This window comes from Triticum urartu, chromosome 3A, assembly GCF_056163025.1.
Source record: "Triticum urartu cultivar PI428250 chromosome 3A, HENAU_Tu73, whole genome shotgun sequence".
Taxonomy (NCBI): Eukaryota; Viridiplantae; Streptophyta; class Magnoliopsida; order Poales; family Poaceae; genus Triticum; species Triticum urartu.
Window position 1 is genome coordinate 310105655 of NC_141875.1, and position 19466 is coordinate 310125120.

At 42.5% G+C, this 19466-nt stretch overlaps 1 long non-coding RNA gene across 1 annotated transcript; it reads right to left on the reverse strand.

The window, feature by feature from the left end:
- Positions 1–203: 203 nt before the first annotated feature.
- LOC125543043 (uncharacterized) lies at positions 204–3645 on the reverse strand. Its single transcript, XR_015618830.1, has 3 exons — positions 2966–3645; positions 2536–2792; positions 204–675 (listed from the first exon to the last, which is right to left on the reverse strand). It is a non-coding gene; the product is annotated as an uncharacterized LOC125543043 (long non-coding RNA).
- Positions 3646–19466: the final 15821 nt, after the last annotated feature.

Sequence of the window (19466 nt, forward strand, 5' to 3'; positions counted from 1 at the left end):
ATGGTGAGTGGAGTGGGGCCAGAGCAGCGCGCCGTCCGGGATCCGGGTCCTCTCCTCCAACTTAACCTCTTCATGAAACAAAGAAAGAAAGAAAGAAAATACCTTGGACCCAAAGAAGCTGAGTATGCACGGCAAGATAGCAACCCCTGAGAAGATACAAAACCTCGCCCAATCTCCTGCCAACCAGACGTACAAACAGAGTATGGGACCAACATACACATACACTCTTCATAGCATAATAAAACAGAAGTACCAAACCATTCCAAGAAAATCTTGTAGTACATTCTATCAGAACACAACATATACACGCATGTACACCATGATCCATGATCGTCACTGAAAACAGGCCACTCCGGCTGGCAAAGAAGTGGCAGCAAAGCGCACACTTGTCCTCGTCAGGTTTCTATACTTAACATGTAGACCTCATAGTCATTCACTTATCCTCAAGATACGGTCTCTTGCTATCGTCATCTGCGCCTCCAGAGTAGCTATTTTGCTGATAGGAGAGCCCCTGTCATTTAGGGTAGGACGCAAGAAGACATCTACCTCTTTCACGATATCTTTTTCTTCGTTGTCATTCACCAGAGCTTGGCCGAAAGACTGTAGTGCAGCGATGAGGACAGAGGAAGCATCTTCTGTGTCCAAGGGATCATCTTCTTCAGTTTCTGACTCATCCTGTGACAAAGAGGGATTTCAGTGCAAGCAAGAAATTGAAGTGTATGTATAGACAAAAAGAAACTGTGCAGGGCTACAGATTCTGATGATACAACATCAATTTACTTAAGCTCTTACACGGGCAGTGAAGGTCAAGGTGAACCTAAGGAAATATCATAGTTTGCAAAAAAAAAGTTGAAAGAAGACGATCAAATTAAAATCATGTAACTAAATACATAGAAGAATCTTCTTATAAATAAACCAGGCAACCAATATTTTGTCTGATATTCAAAGAGCTATGTTTGATTGACTCTTCTATATTATACGATGCTCTATGGCACAGATAAATGAGAGCCAAAAGAGTATTATTAAAATTGAATGCATGCCTTATATATACCAAGGGTCGTTCTTGAGAAAATTTGTGGCTCATGCCTCTTGACATTTAGAAGAAAATGTTGGATAATATGTAGGTGCTAGCACTTTGCAGAAGGTACAAACCTTACAGGTTCACTCAAGCAAATACCACAAGTCATATTTTCGCACAGTAATGGTTCACAGAATTACAGAAAAATTGAGAGAGAGAGAGAGAGAGAGAAGCAACAAGTTGGAGTTCAGAGGAGAACTGCAGCAACGGGTTTGAGAAGAGCTTCAGAAGAAGTGCAGCAGCAACAGCGCTAAGAGAGATGGGACAGCCATAGGCAGCAAGGAGCAGAGAGGAGAGGCAACGGCAAGGCAAGACTACTACAAAACCTATGACTAAGTCGAACTATATATTTTTACGATTGATGGGCATACTCGCGACTTCACCCATAATATTTCAAAAGAAGTTGAATCCTTCATTTTTCAAATTTGAGCATTGGCACACATCCACTGTATGGATTAGTCATATTATCAGGCTGGGTCAGTATATTAGTAAATTTGTCACATAAATAGTTTGTCAAACCAATTCTAGTAATAATCAATAGACATGCATATCTCTGGAAAAAAAGGAACACACATGCATACAGTGGAAGTGTCTCAAGGGCCAAACAATTCTGGAAACTACCATAGCAGAAATCATATTTGAACTTGCATTGCAGTATGCAAGAAACTGATGATATTGTCCCCAAGTAGTCTAGGATAACCTGATGATCAAACAAAACACTAAGTGATTATCTAGAGAATTATAGATTCGTCAAATTCTTAAATCAGTGTTTTAATAAAACAACATCTGTTAATTTGGAACTGTTTGTTATTGTTGATTGTTCGTAAGTCCATTTAGTTAAGGTTCTCAATCGGATTTCCATCCCACTTTCATTCAATTAGGTTCAGCAAATTCCTGTTATTACCTTGACAGTGCCCTGCCCACTGCTGGAGAGAGTTAATATTTTTGGCAAGAAATCTCTCTGTTATAAATGGTCCAAATTTATCTATATGTATTATGTATGTCCCCAATAATAGAGAAAACATTCTGGTCCTCTTCTTCTCTAGCAAATCTTCGACAGTGATGGGGATAGCCAATGACCTTTCTCTGATTTCTGAGTTTCAGAGGTAGAGGGTGGAAAAATTAGAAAGTCAACAAAGGGCTAGATGAATCTGATTGAAGAACAAAAGACAACAAAATATCTTGTTCTGAATAAATCATCAATTATATGTCCAATTAGTACTGTCCAGTTAAAGGTCGAAGCTAGAATCATAGATCTTACAACTGTACTTCCAAAAAGAACCATTCAATGTCAGACTTTTGTCATTGCTAAACGTCAGGATCTCATATCATACAGTGATAATTCTCCTAGATTAGGATTATACCAAATTAGTGATAAATAAAATAACTACAATTTGGAGCTTCAAGTAAAGCAAAAGTAGTTAACTTAATTCTCTAGTCGACGGCTATGTTGGTACCTGAAGAATCATTCTGCCCCTACTTAGTTCAGCACCTTGTCCCTCGTTCTTGGCGCAGCATCCAATCCCAAATCTCCAACCTCGTAGCGAATTCTAGTCAACAAGTAGTAGCATGGAATACTTCTACAACTAACTTAGAATCAGACAAGAAGACATTCTTACCATGTTGGCGTATATGACACTGGAACCACTCATGCAACCATTGTCTAGATGCGTCTCTTTGGGTTCAAAACTGTGAATTTTAGAGATGCACTTCTCTGAAAGCATAAAGATACCATATCAGACTCAACTCTTGGCTCAACAAATCATAAAGTTCGGTGCAAGTGCTTATACTACTTTTATGTGCAAATCCAAGTGAGAGTAGTATATTGGTAATCCATATTTCAGATGGAAACGGGGAAAACAGAAGTGTGATTTTGAAGGTGAATACCTTATGCTCCATCTCATGGATAAAACAGTTACAGTCAGATGCATGCTAGGCGGCATTCTCTTGCTCCGAGGTCGTGGCTCCTCTTCCGCCTCCCTCTGCAGCCTGTTGATCTTGATGGAACAAGGAGTGCCGCATCCGTCGTGCGACAAATCGATTGACCCGACTCCCGCCTCTTCCTCAATCTCTTTGCTACGTGGGAAGTAGGACGGCGACGTGCAAGAGAGAAGGAGTTGGGAAGAAAGAAATAAGGAGCGGCAGAGGAGGCATGCGGCACCCGAGCGCAGCGCCACCTCCCCGCCATGGCCACCGGCCCCTTCAAGCTTGCGCCGCCGTGGTCCGTGGCTTCGACGCCGGCGAACTCCTCACCCTGGTCGATTCTCCATTTTCTCCTCCTTCATCTCCGCGCATGCCTCCCGCCTTGCTGCCGCCGCTTAATGCGACGCCGCTGCCTTGCTGCCGCATCTCCTGGGCGCAGCGCCGCCTACCCGCCTCGCTGCCGCCGCCTGATGCGGCGCCCGAGCGCACCGCCGCCTCCCCGCCTCACGGCCGCATCTCCTGAGCGCAGCGCTGCCTCCCGCGCCCGAGCGCGCCGCCGCCTTCCCGCCTCGCAGCCGCATCTCCCGAGCGCATTGCCGCCTCCCCGCCGCCGTTTTATCCCTGCAAAAGAAACCGTCATCTCAAATTAGCCATTATAAAGGATCGCAGGTTGAATATTCAGAAACTGAGGGTCCTTTTTGCGAAAATGAAGCGTTTTCTTAGTTAATCACTTAAAATAGGACTGCGGGTTGAATTCTCAGAAATAGAGGGGCTTTTCTGCAAAAATGACAACAACGGACGACCAGAAGCAATCGTCGGCTTATTATTAGGGAAAGACTTGTGCTTCAAAGTAGCACCATGATCTTTATGATAGAGTCTCTTGTTTTGTCATTTCATATACTAGTGGGAATTTTTCATTATAGAACTTGGCTTGTATATTCCAACAATGGGCCTCCTCAAGTGCGCTAGGTCTTCGTGAGCAAGCAAGTTGGATGCACACCCACTTAGTTTCTTTTGTTGAGCTTTCATACATTTATAGCTCTAGTGCATCCGTTGCATGGCAATCCCTACTCCTTGCATTGACATCAATTGATGGGCATCTCCCTGGCCCATTGATTAGCCGCGTCAATGTGAGACTTTCTCATTTTTGTCTTCTCCACATAACCCCCTTAATTATATTCTATTCCATCCATAGTGCTATATCCATGGCTCACGCTCATGTATTGTGTGAAAGTTGAAAAAAGTTTGAGATTACTAAAGTATGAAACAATTGCTTGGCTTGTCATCAGGGTTGTGCATGATGAGAGCATTCTTGTGTGAGAAAATGGAGCATGACCAAACTATATGATTTTGTAGGGATGAACTTTCTTTGGCCATACTATTTTGAGAAGACATGATTGCTTAGTTAGTATGCTTGAAGTATTATTATTTTTATGCCAATATTAAACTTTTATCTTGAATCTTTCAGATCTTAACATTTATGCCACAATAAAGAAAATTACATTGAGAAATATGTTAGGAAGCATTCCACATCAAAAATTCTGTTTTTATCATTTACCTACTCGAGGATGAGCAGGAATTAAGTTTGGGGATGCTTGATACATCTCCAACGTATCTATAATTTTTGATTGCTCCATGATATTATATATTCTGTTTTGGATGTTTAATGGGCTTATTTATGCACTTTTATATTATTTTGGGACTAACCTATTAACCGGAGGCCCAGCCCAAATTGCTGTTTTTTTGCCTATTTCAGTGTTTCGCAAAAAAAGAATATCAAACGGATTCCAAACAGAATGAAACCTTCGGGAGCGTGATTTTTGGAACAAATGTGATCCAGAGGACTTGGAGTGGACGTCAAGCAACCACCAAGCCATGAGGCAGGGGGGCGCGCCTACCCCCTAGGCGAGCCCTCCACCCTCGTGGGCCCCTCGTGGCTCCACCGACCTACGTCTTCCTCCTATATATACCTACGTACCCTGAAAACATCAGGGAGCACCACAAAACTCTATTTCCACTGCCGTAACCTTCTGTACCCAAGAGATCCCATCTTGGGGCCTTTTCCGAAGATCCGTCGGAGGGGGCATTGATCACGGAGGGCTTCTACATCAACACCATAACCCCTCCGATAATGTGTGAGTAGTTTACCTCAGACCTTCGGGTCCATAGTTATTAGCTAGATGGCTTCTTCTCTCCCTTTGGATCTCAATACAAAGTTCTCCTCGATTCTCTTGGAGATCTATTCGATGTAATCTTCTTTTGCGGTGTGTTTGTCGAGATCCGATGAATTGTGGGTTTATGATCAAGATTATCTATGAACAATATTTGAATCTTCTCTGAATTCTTTTATGTATGATTGCTTATCTTTGCAAGTCTCTTCAAATTTTCAGTTTTGTTTGGCCTACTAGATTGATCTTTCTTGCAATGGGAGAAGTGCTTAGCTTTGGGTTCAATCTTGTGGTGCTCGATCCCAGTGATAGTAAGGGAAACGACACGTATTGTATTGTTGCCATCGAGGATAAAAATATGGGTTTTATATCATATTGCATGAATTTATCCCTCTACATCATGTCATCTTGCTTAAAGCGTTATTCCGTTCTTATGAACTTAATACTTTAGATGCATGCTGGATAGTGGTCGATGTGTGGAGTAATAGTAGTAGATGCAGGCAGGAGTCGGTCTACTTGTCACGGACATGATGCCTATATACATGATCATACCTAGATATTCTCATAACGATGCTCAATTCTATCAATTGCTCGACAGTAATTTGTTCACCCACCGTAATACTTATGCTATCTTGAGAGAAGCCACTAGTGAAACCTATGGCCCCCGGGTCTATCTTCCATCATATTAATCTTCCGTCAACTAGCTATTTCTAGCACCTTTTATTTTGCAATCTTTGCTTTCAATCTATATCATAAAAATACCAAAAATATTTATCTTATTATTATTATCTCTATCAGATCTCACTCTTGCAAGTGGTCGTGAAGGGATTGACAACCCCTTTATCGCGTTGGTTGCGAGGTTCTTATTTGTTTGTGTAGCTACGAGGTGACTCACGCGTGGTCTCCTACTGAATTGATACCTTGGTTCTAAAAAACTTAGGGAAATACTTACGCTGCTTTGTTGCATCACCCTTTCCTCTTCAAGGGAAAACCAACGCATGCTCAAGAGGTAGCAGAGGTCTTGGTGTCGTCCGCCTCGCGAGGCTTGGCCCCTCGCGAGGGTCTTGAGTGGTTGCTGATGAAGGTGGGTCGTACCAGGCTGTTGGTGGAGCCACGCCCTGGGCCACAGGTAGGCAAGTCCTGTTCCTAGGACGCCGACAGATATATACTACATGCATAGAAAACAATAGGTAAAGGATGATCAACATGTAACTTGCCTTGATTCTGGTTCAAAAAGTCACACTCGTGACAATAGCTCACATCGCACTCCTGACAATCTACACGTTTCACACGATCAACAAATCAATCACTGAAGCTCAAATAAATCCAAAATGAAACCAACAACAAGAAATCATTTTAAAAATCCAACAACAATAGCATAAAAGCATGTACAAAATATCTACAATGCACTAGAATCACAAGCAAAAAGAATCACTCAATTTCATCTAACGGTTTAAAAGTTATGGCCTCCAGAACGTTTGATTCAAATTCGAACGAATTCAAATTTGAATAGTGCAAACATGTGAAATTTTGGTTCTGTCAAATTCTTCTGGTCATTGTGAGTGCATAGGAAAAAGAATCACCTAAAAAAGTATATAGACTAAAAGATATAGCTAGTTGGAGTTTAGTTGAAAATCTGAAAATAAAAGAAAAAAGGAAAAATAATATTATGGAAATACTGTAGCAACGCTGTAGCGTTCACTATAGCGGCTGGCCACGTGTCGACGCTTGGTTGGCTGGAGGATCTCCTTTGCGCGCGTGCTCACCGTGTACACAGGAAAAACGACGGCGACTTCGGGCGGGGCAGCGATGCTTCTCCGGCATGTCTCCAGCGAAGGTGAAGGGGCAGGCGGATGCTACGTTCAACGGCGGCGGGTTAGGTGGCGTCAGGAGCAACGGGGCATCCTCAGTTGGCATCGGTGACGAGCTTGAACGCGGCTATGCTCTGGCGGCTTCGGCGTGCTCGGTCGCCTTGCGCTGCTATGATTTCGGCAAAAATGAGGTGTCACAAAGACTCGACGCGGGGAGGGGAACCAAAGGGGACAACGAAGCGGCTGGAGGTGCTCTTACGACAACGAGGTCGTCCAGCGAAGGCGGCGCTGGTTCAGCTCCTTCGCGAGATTGGTTTCGCCTGTACCAAGGTGCGCGACAAAGGGAAAGATCGAGAAAGGGGTGAGGGGTTCCTCGAGGGATTTTCCTCGCTGAGATCTCCCGGACATGCACGGGGTCGACTAGGGTGTGAGATCAATCCAGGCTTGGCCTCGGTTGCACGAGCGGTGCGACATGGGTCCATCCGACCGAAGCTAGGAGAAGAACTAGTGCGGGGCCCTCTAGTCAGTGGCTGAGGCGAGGGAGTGATGGGGCTGGCGCATACCGGTTTGGGAGGCTGAGCTGGGACGCGGCAAAGTGCGGTGCTGGGCCACGGGCGGCAGTGTTTGGGTGGGCCGCGGCTATGCGGTGGTCTACACAGTTCGCGCGTTCTGCGTTTTTTACAAAAGCTACAGAAACAAAATAACTAAATTAAAAACATACACCAGAATAAATCCTATATATATATATATAGATACACAATAAAATATATACACTAATATATAATACAGGAACACTAGTTCCACCTCTAATGCAATTTGGGAAATTCATTTTTATGTAATAGGCCACACAAACAACAATAAAACACTTACATAAAATAATTTGGAAGTTTCTAAAAATGGCAAAACATATCCGGTGAAATGAAAATAATATTCTCGACATTATGAACATTTTTAAAATAGGGGAGAAGTCATGTTATCTCCACTCCAATAAATTGCCTTCAGTTGCATAATGAAAAGAGTATTTCAGAAAAACAAATAATGCATGGAAAAATATGAGATGCATAAGAATGATCTATTAACATCCTAATTTCTTGACCCCTTGGAGGAGGGGTCCGAAACCAACCATAACTCTTGTTTGCCCACACATACGGACTCTAAAAACAACCTATACTCAAGTATTTCGAAATTACATAGGCCTGACCCAAAAATAAGGTGGCGCAAGACCTATTATAAGCTATGAAAGAAATTTATGACAGGGCATCTTGTATATTTCGTCCATGTCCTTGTATGTCATCAAAGAGGCTTCAAAGTACTGAAATCTGCATTGGAAACGCCATAGTGGTTCCCTTCGCGCGCGCCTTCATCTCCATGCTTGTTTCTGCTCGAGTGTCCATCCCTCTTGTCCATGCTAGCCCCTTCATTAGTAATTAACACAAAAGTATCCAATTTAGGCAGCATCATATTCTCATGAACATTATAATTGTTACCAAGAAACGAAAGTACCAGGTAATTCAATTAGCGTGCGCGAGCTCTAGTGATTGGTCCAGTATGTATAGCAGCAGGGGCTGTGGGTGTAACAATGGTATTGATGTCCTCATCACCCTCCTCTTCTCTAAATGAAGTCATCCTCGGTGGAAGCTCATCTTCCTCACCCAAATAAGGCTTCAAATCTGCAATGTTAAAAGGGGGACTAACCCAAAAATATGCAGGCAACTCAAGTTTATTTGCATTATCATTTATTTTCTCTAACACCTTAAAAGGACAATCAACACGTGGCAATTGCTTTGATTTGCGCAAATCAAGAAATCTATCCTTATGAAAATGTAACCAAACAAGATCTCCAGGTGCAAACACAACATGTTTTCTACCCTTATCTCCAGCAAGTTTATACTTAGCATTCATACGCTCAATGCTCTCCTTAGTTAACTCATGCATTTTTAAGATCAATTCAACACATTGTTTAGCATCAAAATTAACCTTCTCCAAAGATGGAAGAGGCAACAAATCAATAGGTGCACGAGGTAGAAAACCATACACAATCTCAAAAGGGCACATCTTAGTAGTAGAATGAAGCGAATGATTATAAGCAAATTCAAGATGAGGCAAGTAAAGCCCAATACCTTTAGTCCCGGTTCTTATACCAACCAGGACAGATGGGCCTTCACATGGCCGATGCGGCTTGCCAAGGTAGGGGGCCTTTTGTCCCGGTTGGTAGCACCAACCGGGACCAATAAGTGTCCACACGTCAGCAGTTCAGGGGCTAGGGTTTTTTTCTGAAGGGGGGGGGGGTTGTAGGGTTAATTTAGGGGTTTCATATATTATGTTAGCTAGCTAATAGATAGAAGTGTCCTCTCTTATCTCCGTGCTTGGTCGACGCTACGTACTATACATATAGAGAGGACTCGACACACTAGCTAGGAAGCAAATGAAGGAAACCATTAAGTACAGAAGATTGTCATGAACATATACAGAGAGAAGTGGTTGACCTCTCCTTCTCCGAGAGATTGGTCGAACAACAAGTTTTCGTATATCTATCCGACGCTACTGGCTACATATATATACAATGTAAGATCTCTTACAATCCCCTAGCATCTGAACTCAAGTTCCACATGGTATTCTCCGGCTTTATTGATGACCTGATCAAGAAAGAATCCCGCCAATTCCTCTTGAATTGCTTTCATGCGATCTTGTGGTAGGAGTTCATCCTGCATCTGCCACATCTAATTTGAAGAAGGGGGTCAATACATATATATGAATGAAACTCAACACAAATGATGGTAATAAAATGAAATTGTGAATATTATTGCTTACACACTTCAAATTGTCTTTTAGAGTAGCCCCGGTTTTTTTGCAAGTAGCGTTGTAGATGAACTAGCAAACGCAATATCCACAGTAATTATTCCTGGGTTCCTGCCACAAGCACTTTACAAGAAATAGAGGTCAATTAAACTGATAATGAAGCATTATAAATGGCATTGATGAAAGTAGCTAGAATCAACGGGAGATGCGCGGAACTAGCTAGCTAGTAGTACTTACTTTCGGGTATGTCCATCGCAGCTCCCCCGACAGTCCCGGAGCTTGTGCGGTGAATACTTTCCAAACCCTGTGAGACAAAGAAAACAATTACTTGATATCAGGAAATGAACAAAGTTGCCGATATGGTGCGATAGTGATGAATTGAACTTACTTCTCGAGCATTTTAGTCATGTCCGCATAGTCCTCGGGATCTTTTCGTCTCGAGTCTAAGACGGTTACTAGCCCTTGCTCAAGCTTAATATCTAGGAGAATATAGTGGGACCTACGCACGCATGCATAACTCATCAATTACATTACTATAACCTCGAGTAATAAGGGAAACCGAATATGCACAAGACAGCAACACTCGCTTGAAGTTGTAAGGAAAGAGTATTTTATCTTTGTTTTGATTTATTACCAACGATCGTAGCAAGTTGGCCTCAGTTTCTTTGGCATGAAATGTAACCGTATATTCATCTATGAGATTTGTGTTAATGAAACCAATATCATAGATTTGTGCTTTTCTGCATTCGACGATCTTCAATCTGCATAATATAGTGAGGATAATTATATATACATGCAATGAAAGAGCTAAGCTATATATAGAGACTTAATGACAGAAGTAGTACTTACAGACAGTAGCAAGTGACCGTTAATTTATCGAGGGCCATTTGATTGAAAAACTGGAAGAACTCCTCAAATGGAACAGACAACAGATCAATTCCAACGAGGTCGTGCTCCTCTTTAACTCTCAGCGTCAAAGTATCCTTCCCAGACTCTCTGCAGGTTTTCATGTACCAATCATGGAATCTTCGCATCATCATTGTTAGAGGAGGACTTCCATCTTTGACGAGAGGCTTCCCGTACTGGTATCTTAATTCGTCCACCTCCATTATATCATAATGTGCATTATCGTCGTGCATGTAATCTGCAGGATTTGTACCGGGCAAGATCCCCGGATGATTAGCGATGATATCTCTAGACACCTTGAGCGGGGGACACGATTGGTTCGTTTGTTCGCCGAGCTGGGGATTTTTTTTCCCACTTCTCCGTTATGCTAACCTTCGATCACTTCAAGTACTTCCTGATGACCCACAAGTTGATAGAGGCAAAGGTGTCCCGATGTTTCGATGAGATGGTGGCTATCGTTTTCTGTGGGAGTCGACCTTGACGATCCGACTACGAACGTGCGAGACGTCGCGCCTTAGCAATCGCTAAACCAACTTCCGAGGGGTTATTGACCACGCCGGAGCACGATCAACCTGACCACGAGGGCCTGTTTCCTGCGAGCAAACGAAGAACAAGCAAGAAACTGAGATTGCAATCTGGATATTGCGAATATAAGATGAAAGCTTTATTGATCAAGGTGGGGTTCTGTGACGTCTTGGTCTGGTTGTTGGACACAAACGAAGTACGCGAAGTTGCAGCTATGGCGAACTTTTAATCTAAACAAAACCCAAAGTCTAAACGACGCCCTAAGGGCTGTATATATGGAGGAAGAGAGGGGAATTTCGTGGCCCTTGAGGGTGGGGTCCGAAACCAACCCTAACTCTTGTTTCCCCACACATACGGACTCTAAAAAATAGCCTATACTTAAGTATTTCGAAATTACATGGGCCTGGCCCATTAATAAGGTGACGCAGCACCTAGAATAGCCTATGGACGAATATTATTAAGTGGCATCTTGTATATTTCGTCCATGGCTTCATGCACTCCTTATGGCGGCTTTAAAGTCCTGAAATCATCACTTGTAACTCCGTTCTTGATCCCCTTGCGCATGCCATCAACTTCATGCGTGTTCTTGCTCCAATGTTCATCCTTCTCCAAGCTAGGACCTTCATTTGAAAGAAAAACAAATGTATCCAATTTAGGCAGCATCATAATCTCATGAACATTAGAATCATTACCAAGAAACGAAAGTACCTGGTAATTTAATTGGCGTGCGCGAGCTCTAGTAATTGGTCCAGTATATGTAACAGTAGGGGCTGTGGGTGTAACAATGGTATTGATGTCCTCATCATCCTCCCCTTCTTGAAATGAAGTCGTCCTCGACGGAAGCTCATCTTCCTCACCCAAATAAGGCTTCAAATCTGCAATATTAAAAGTGGGACTAACCCCAAAATCTGCAGGTAGCTCAAGTTTATATGCATTACCATTTATTTTCTCTAAAACCTTAAAAGGACCATCAACACGTGGCATTAGCTTTGATTTGCGCAGATTAGGAAATCTATCTTTACGCAAATGTAACCAAACAAGATCTCCAGGTGCAAACACAACATGTTTTCTACCCTTATCTCCAGCAAGTTTATATTTAGCATTCATACGCTCAATGTTTTCCTTAGTTAACTCATGCATTTTTAAAATCAATTCAGAACGTTCTTTAGCATCAAAATTAACCTTCTCCGAAGATGGAAGAGGCAACAAATCAATAGGTGCACGAGGTAGGAAACCATACACAATTTCAAAAGGGCACATCTTAGTAGTAGAATGCAATGAGCGATTATAAGCAAATTCAATATGAGGCAAGCATTCTTCCCACATTTTCTTGTTATTCTTCAAAACAGCCCTAAGCATAGTAGACAATGTTCTATTGACTACTTCAGTTTGTCCATCAGTTTGGGGGTGACAAGTAGTACTAAAAAGCAACTTAGTCCCCAACTTAGCCCATAAACATCTCCAAAAGTGGCTAAGAAATTTAGTATCGCGATCTGAAACAATAGTATTTGGCACACCATGTAAGCGAATAATTTCACGAAAGAACAAATCAGCAACATTAACAGCATCATCGCTTTTATGACATGGTATAAAGTGTGCCATTTTCGAGAACCTATCCACGACAACAAATATGCTATCCCTCCCCTTCTTTGTTCTAGGTAAACCTAGAACAAAGTCCATAGATATATCCTCCCAAGGAACACTAGGTACAGGCAAAGGCATATATAAACCATGAGGATTGAGTCGTGACTTAGCTCTTTGACATGTAGTGCAGCGAGCAACAAAACGCTCAACATCCCGTCTCATCTTTGGCCAAAAGAAATGTGTAGCAAGTATATCCTCCGTCTTCTTGACGCCAAAGTGTCCCATTAATCCTCCTCCATGCGCCTCCTGCAACAACAAAAGACGAACGGAGCTAGCTGGAATGCATAGCTTGTTAGCACGAAACACAAATCCATCGTTAAGAACGAACTTGTTCCAAGTTCTCCCTTCCTTACAATTCTGCAATACATCTTTAAATTCAGCATCATTAACATATTGATCCTTGATGGTCTCCAAACCAAATATTTTAAAGTCAAGTTGTGAAAGCATAGTATAACGACGAGACAAGGCATCAGCAATAACATTTTCTTTACCCTTCTTGTGTTTAATGACATAAGGGAAAGTCTCAATGAATTCAACCCATTTAGCATGTCGACGGTTCAGTTTTGCTTGACTTTTAATGTGTTTCAAAGATTCATGATCAGAATGTATAACAAATTCCTTGGGCCATAAATAATGTTGCCATGTTTCTAAGGTCCGAACAAGAGCATATAATTCTTTATCATAAGTAGAATAGTTCAGACTAGGCCCACTCAATTTTTCAGAAAAGTATGCAACAGGTTTTCCATCTTGTAATAACACACCTCCTAATCCAATTCCACTAGCATCACATTCAAGCTCAAAAGTCTTATTGAAATTAGGAAGTTGGAGTAAAGGAGCATGTGTCAACTTATCTTTCAATACCGTGAAGGCTTCTTCCTGTGCGGTACCCCAAACAAAAGGTACATCCTTCTTTGTAAGCTCGTTGAGAGGTGCAGCAATGGTGCTGAAATCTCTCACAAAACGCCTATAGAAACCAGCGAGGCCAAGGAAACTCCTCACTTGTGTGACCGTTTTGGGCTGCGGCCAACTCTCAATAGCTTCAATCTTGGCTTTATCAACTTCAATTCCCTATGGAGTAACAACATAGCCAAGAAAAGATACTCGGTCGGTGCAAAAGGTGCACTTTCCAAGGTTACCAAACAAACGTGCATCACGTAGAGCAATAAAAACAGCACGTAAATGTTCCAAATGTTCCTCCAAAGATTTGCTATAAATCAATATGTCATCAAAGTAAACTACCACAAATCGTCCAATGAAAGCACGTAAAACTTCGTTCATTAACCTCATGAAAGTACTAGGTGCATTAGTTAACCCAAAAGGCATGACTAACCACTCATATAATCCAAACTTAGTTTTAAATGCTGTTTTAAATTCATCTCCCAATTTCATACGAATTTGATGGTAACCACTACGCAAATCAACTTTGGAGAATATTGTAGAGCCACTCAATTCATCAAGCATATCATCTAGCCTAGGAATAGGATGACGATAACGAATAGTAATATTATTAATGCCTCTACAATCAACGCACATACGCGACGTACCATCCTTTTTCGGCACTAAAATGATAGGAACAGCACAAGGACTAAGGGACTCGCGTATATAACCTTTGTCGAGCAGTTCTTGTACTTGACGCATAATCTCCTTCGTCTCCTCTGGATTGGTACGGTATGGTGCACGGTTGGGTAGCGAAGCACCGGGAATTAAGTCAATTTGATGCTCAATCCCGCGAATAGGTGGTAATCCCGGTGGCATGTCTTGTGGAAAGACGTCGGCGAACTCCTGCAAAATGTTAGTGACAGCAGGAGGCAAAGAGGAAGGCACGTCCTCGAATGAAAATAATGCCTCTTTGCACACAAAAGCATAGCAAACAGATTTGCTAAAATCTAGATCATCAATATCAGATTTGGTGGCAAGTAAACATGCACTTTTCAATTTAATTTCAGAAGCAACACTAGATTGTTTATTATTATTAGGCTGCATTTGTTGCTCAAATTCTTTTGCCACAATCTGATTTTCACTCTTAGTTTTCTCCTGTTTTGCTTTATTCGCTCTATTAATATCATCTTTCAAAATGGAATCAGGAGTCATAGGAAGCAAAGTAATATTTTTATCCTTATGAACAAGAGTATACTGATTGTTTCTACCATGGTGAATAGAATTTTTATCAAATTGCCATGGTCTACCAAGTAATAAGGAACATGCTTGCATAGGTACGACATCACAATCAACATAATCAGCATATGTAGAGATACTAAAATGCACACGAACAGTACGTGTTACCTTAACCTTGCCGCTGTTGTTGAACCATTGGATGTAGTAAGGATGTGGATGTGGTCTTGTGGTGAGAGATAGCTTCTCCACCATCTCGATGCTAGCCAAGTTGTTGCAACTCCCTCCATCTATGATCACGCGAACAGAACGTTCCTTCACAACTCCCTTTGTATGGAACAAATTATGCCTCTGATTTTGCTCAGCTTGTGTAACCTGCACACTCAAAACACGTTGAGCAACTAAACATTCATACCTGTCAGCATCTTCAGGAGCCATGTATTGCGTCTCATGATCAGAATCGTCTCCACCGTGTTCGTCACGTGTAATAAGAGCCAAAGTCTCCTCATCATAGTCACTAGCGGACTCATACCCACCATCCTTAGTAACAATCATCACACGCTTAGATGGGCATTCTCTCGCATAATGACCTCCACCCTTGCAACGTCGACAAATAATATCATGTGTTTGCCCTGTTGATGCCATGGATGAAGAAGAGCTCTTTGCAGGCCCAGAAGGTGTGCTCTTGGCAGATAGTGGTGATTGTGCCTGCTTTATTGTATCACGGTTGGAGGTGGCAGCCGACGGAGGCGCCGGTGAAGCAGAACGTGTGGAAGTAGATGATGCACGTGGTGTCCATGAAGAAGGTCGACCTGCAGAAAAGTTAGTCCGCGCCAATGCCTATCGATCCTGCACTTCACGTTCAGCTTTACAAGCAAGATGGAATAAACGAGTGATATTAGTATACTCCTTATACTCTAGAATCGTCTGAATCTCTCTATTTAATCCACCCATAAAACGTGCAAGCATAGCTTCATTCTCCTCAACAATACCACATCTAATCATGCCAGTTTGTAATTCCTGATAATATTCTTCTACCGAATTTTTTCCCTGTCTTAAGCGCTGCAATTTTTGAAAGTAATTCACGTTGATAATATGGAGGAACCCAACGAGTACGCATAGCAGTTTTCAAAGCAGCCCAAGTAGCAGGAATGGGATATAATCTACAATGCTCAGACCACCAAACACATGCAAAACTAGTGAATGCACAAACAGCAGCAGGAACACGTCTCTCCTCGGGATATTGTAAACATGTAAATCGTTGTTCAGTTTCTAACTCCCAAGTAAGATATATCAGGAACATATCTACCCTCAAATGGTGGAATATTCAATTTTAGTTTAGGGAGATGGTCATGATCTCGTACCTGAGGGTGAGCCCTACCATTGCCATTATTTGCATGTGGACGACCTGATGGTTGCTGTGCTGGTGGTGGCACGTAGTTCTGATTTTGATCAACCTCATCCTCGTAATCGCCAGCAAATTCATCCTCCTCCGCATCAGCAGCAGGAGCCACAGAAGTAGCAACAGCAGCACCAACAGTTTGGCCAGGTGCAAGAGGGAGACGGCTCGCTCGGCGGAGAGCTGTTTCACGATGTGTAGGTAGTCGTCGTTGTTGTTGTTGTAGAGGTGCGTTAGGTGCAGCCGGTGGTGGTGGTGGAAGACGCGCGAGCAATTCATTAAACCTGTCATCGAGCTTTGTTTCGAACGTCTTCTCCAGGTCATCTATCTTCTCCATGGCCTCTTCAAATCTGTTTAGCACATCTTGCACCTGTCCATTCATCATTTGCTGAAATTTATCATGCAACTCCTGATTCGTCATGTTCTCCCAGTCAGTCTCGTCGGCTTGTGATCCTGCCATGGTTAGCAACAATAGAAAACACACAAGAATATGATCCTACAGAATACTAACAAGAGGTGGTGGTGGCGGGTGTCACAAATCCGTCAAGCAAATCTCAAATTCTTACCAGTTCTTACCCAGCAGCAGGCGGTGATCGGCAACCGTTGTAGTCAAAACTCTCAAAAGCTTGGATAGAGCGATTGCCAGGGAGAGTCAAACGCACGACGTAGAGGTATGTGGAGCTGGGAAGGCTTATAGTATGGTAGCAAAAAGGGTCAGCAATAATCAATTCAGAGATGCAAAGTTGAATAAACGCTCAACGACGGTACTGTGCTGGTCCTAGGCTAGACCGTGCTAGAGACGCGAGCCTAGAACACTAACAAAATCACGGCGCTGCACGTAAATAAGGGAAAAGCACACTCTGGAACTTTTTTTTTCGCTTTTTTTTGTGCTCCTCTTTTTTTTTTGCGCTCCTCTTTTTTTTTGCGAAAAATTACTATAATGGCGAGTGTCTCAAAACTCTTCCCTCGTCAAACTGATAGGATGGGCACGAAAATTTTTTTTTTCACTTTTTTTTTCGGAAATCAGGGCAGCGACGACGAAAAAGTGCGACAAAAAATCACTATGATGGCACGTGGCTCAAAAGACTCAGAAAAGCCTAAAAATAGGATAGGGAAAAAAAAATTTGCCCGACAAAATTTTGGCCTAAAAACTGCCCGGGGGTCTCCAGACTCTTTTTTTTTCGAGACCTACGCAGGCAAGGAAACACGAATCGGAATTGAGATTGATCTCAAGAACAAACCTAATATGAGAAGAACTCGGATTGGTGGTGGATATATGGTTGTGGTATATGGCAGCGGTGGTGGTATATGGTAGCTGTGGTGGTATATGGATAGAGATTGATGGTGGTATATGGATACAGATTGGTAGTGGTATATGGATAAGGATTCAGAGCGGTGGCGGATAAGCAAAAGTGGTAGATGGGCGATGATGATGGTGCGGCGGCGGCGTGACAACTTATGACCAGAACTCGAAACTCTAAAAGACTAGACTCTAAGACCAGCAACTTGACACGACGATGCAACCGCAAATTCAACAAAGCAAAAACCCTAAAAAGATTATGCAAAGGCTCAGATTGGTTCGGATATGATGAACTAACCCTAATTTTTTTTGTGTGGCTTTTTCGTGGACTGTAGGTATGAAGAACAGACTCGATCTAATCTACGAAAAACTGTAAAATCTCACCGAGCAACCTGGAAATCTGATACCACTTGATAGAGGCAAAGGTGTCCCGATGTTTCGATGAGATGGTGGCTATCGTTTTCTGTGGGAGTCGACCTTGACGATCCGACTACGAACGTGCGAGACATCGCGCCTTAGCAATCGCTAAACCAACTTCCGAGGGGTTATTGACCACGCCGGAGCACGATCAACCTGACCACGAGGGCCTGTTTCCTGCGAGCAAACGAAGAACAAGCAAGAAACTGAGATTGCAATCTGGATATTGCGAATATAAGATGAAAGCTTTATTGATCAAGGTGGGGTTCTGTGACGTCTTGGTCTGGTTGTTGGACACAAACGAAGTACGCGAAGTTGCAGCTATGGCGAACTTTTAATCTAAACAAAACCCAAAGTCTAAACGACGCCCTAAGGGCTGTATATATGGAGGAAGAGAGGGGAATTTCGTGGCCCTTGAGGGTGGGGTCCGAAACCAACCCTAACTCTTGTTTCCCCACACATACGGACTCTAAAAAATAGCCTATACTTAAGTATTTCGAAATTACATGGGCCTGGCCCATTAATAAGGTGACGCAGCACCTAGAATAGCCTATGGACGAATATTATGAAGTGGCATCTTGTATATTTCGTCCATGGCTTCATGCACTCCTTATGGCGGCTTTAAAGTCCTGAAATCATCACTTGTAACTCCGTTCTTGATCCCCTTGCGCATGCCATCAACTTCATGCGTGTTCTTGCTCCAATGTTCATCCTTCTCCAAGCTAGGCCCTTCATTTGAAAGCAAAACAAATGTATCCAATTTAGGCAGCATCATAATCTCATGAACATTAGAATCATTACCAAGAAACGAAAGTACCTGGTAATTTAATTGGCGTGCGCGAGCTCTAGTAATTGGTCCAGTATATGTAACAGTAGGGGCTGTGGGTGTAACAATAGTATTGATGTCCTCATCACAAGTATAGGGGATCTATCGTAGTCCTTTCGATAAGTAAGAGTGTCGAACCCAACGAGGAGCAGAAGGAAATGATAAACGGTTTCCAGCAAGGTATTCTCTACAAGTACTGAAATAAGTGGTAACAGATAGTTTTGTGATAGGATAATTTATAACAAGCAACAAGTAACAAAAGTAAATAAAGTGCAGCAAGGTGGCCCAATCCTTTTGTAGCAAAGGGCAAGCCTGGACAAACTCTTATATAGAGAAAAGCGCTCCCGAGGACACATGGGAATATCGTCAAGCTAGTTTTCATCATGTTCATATGATTCGCGTTCGGTACTTTGATAATTTGGTATGTGGGTGGACCGGTGCTTGGGTGCTGTCCTTACTAGGACAAGCATCCCACTTATGATTAACCTCTATTGCAAGCATCCGCAACTACAACAAAAGTATTAAGGTAAACCTAACCATAGCATGAAACATATGGAT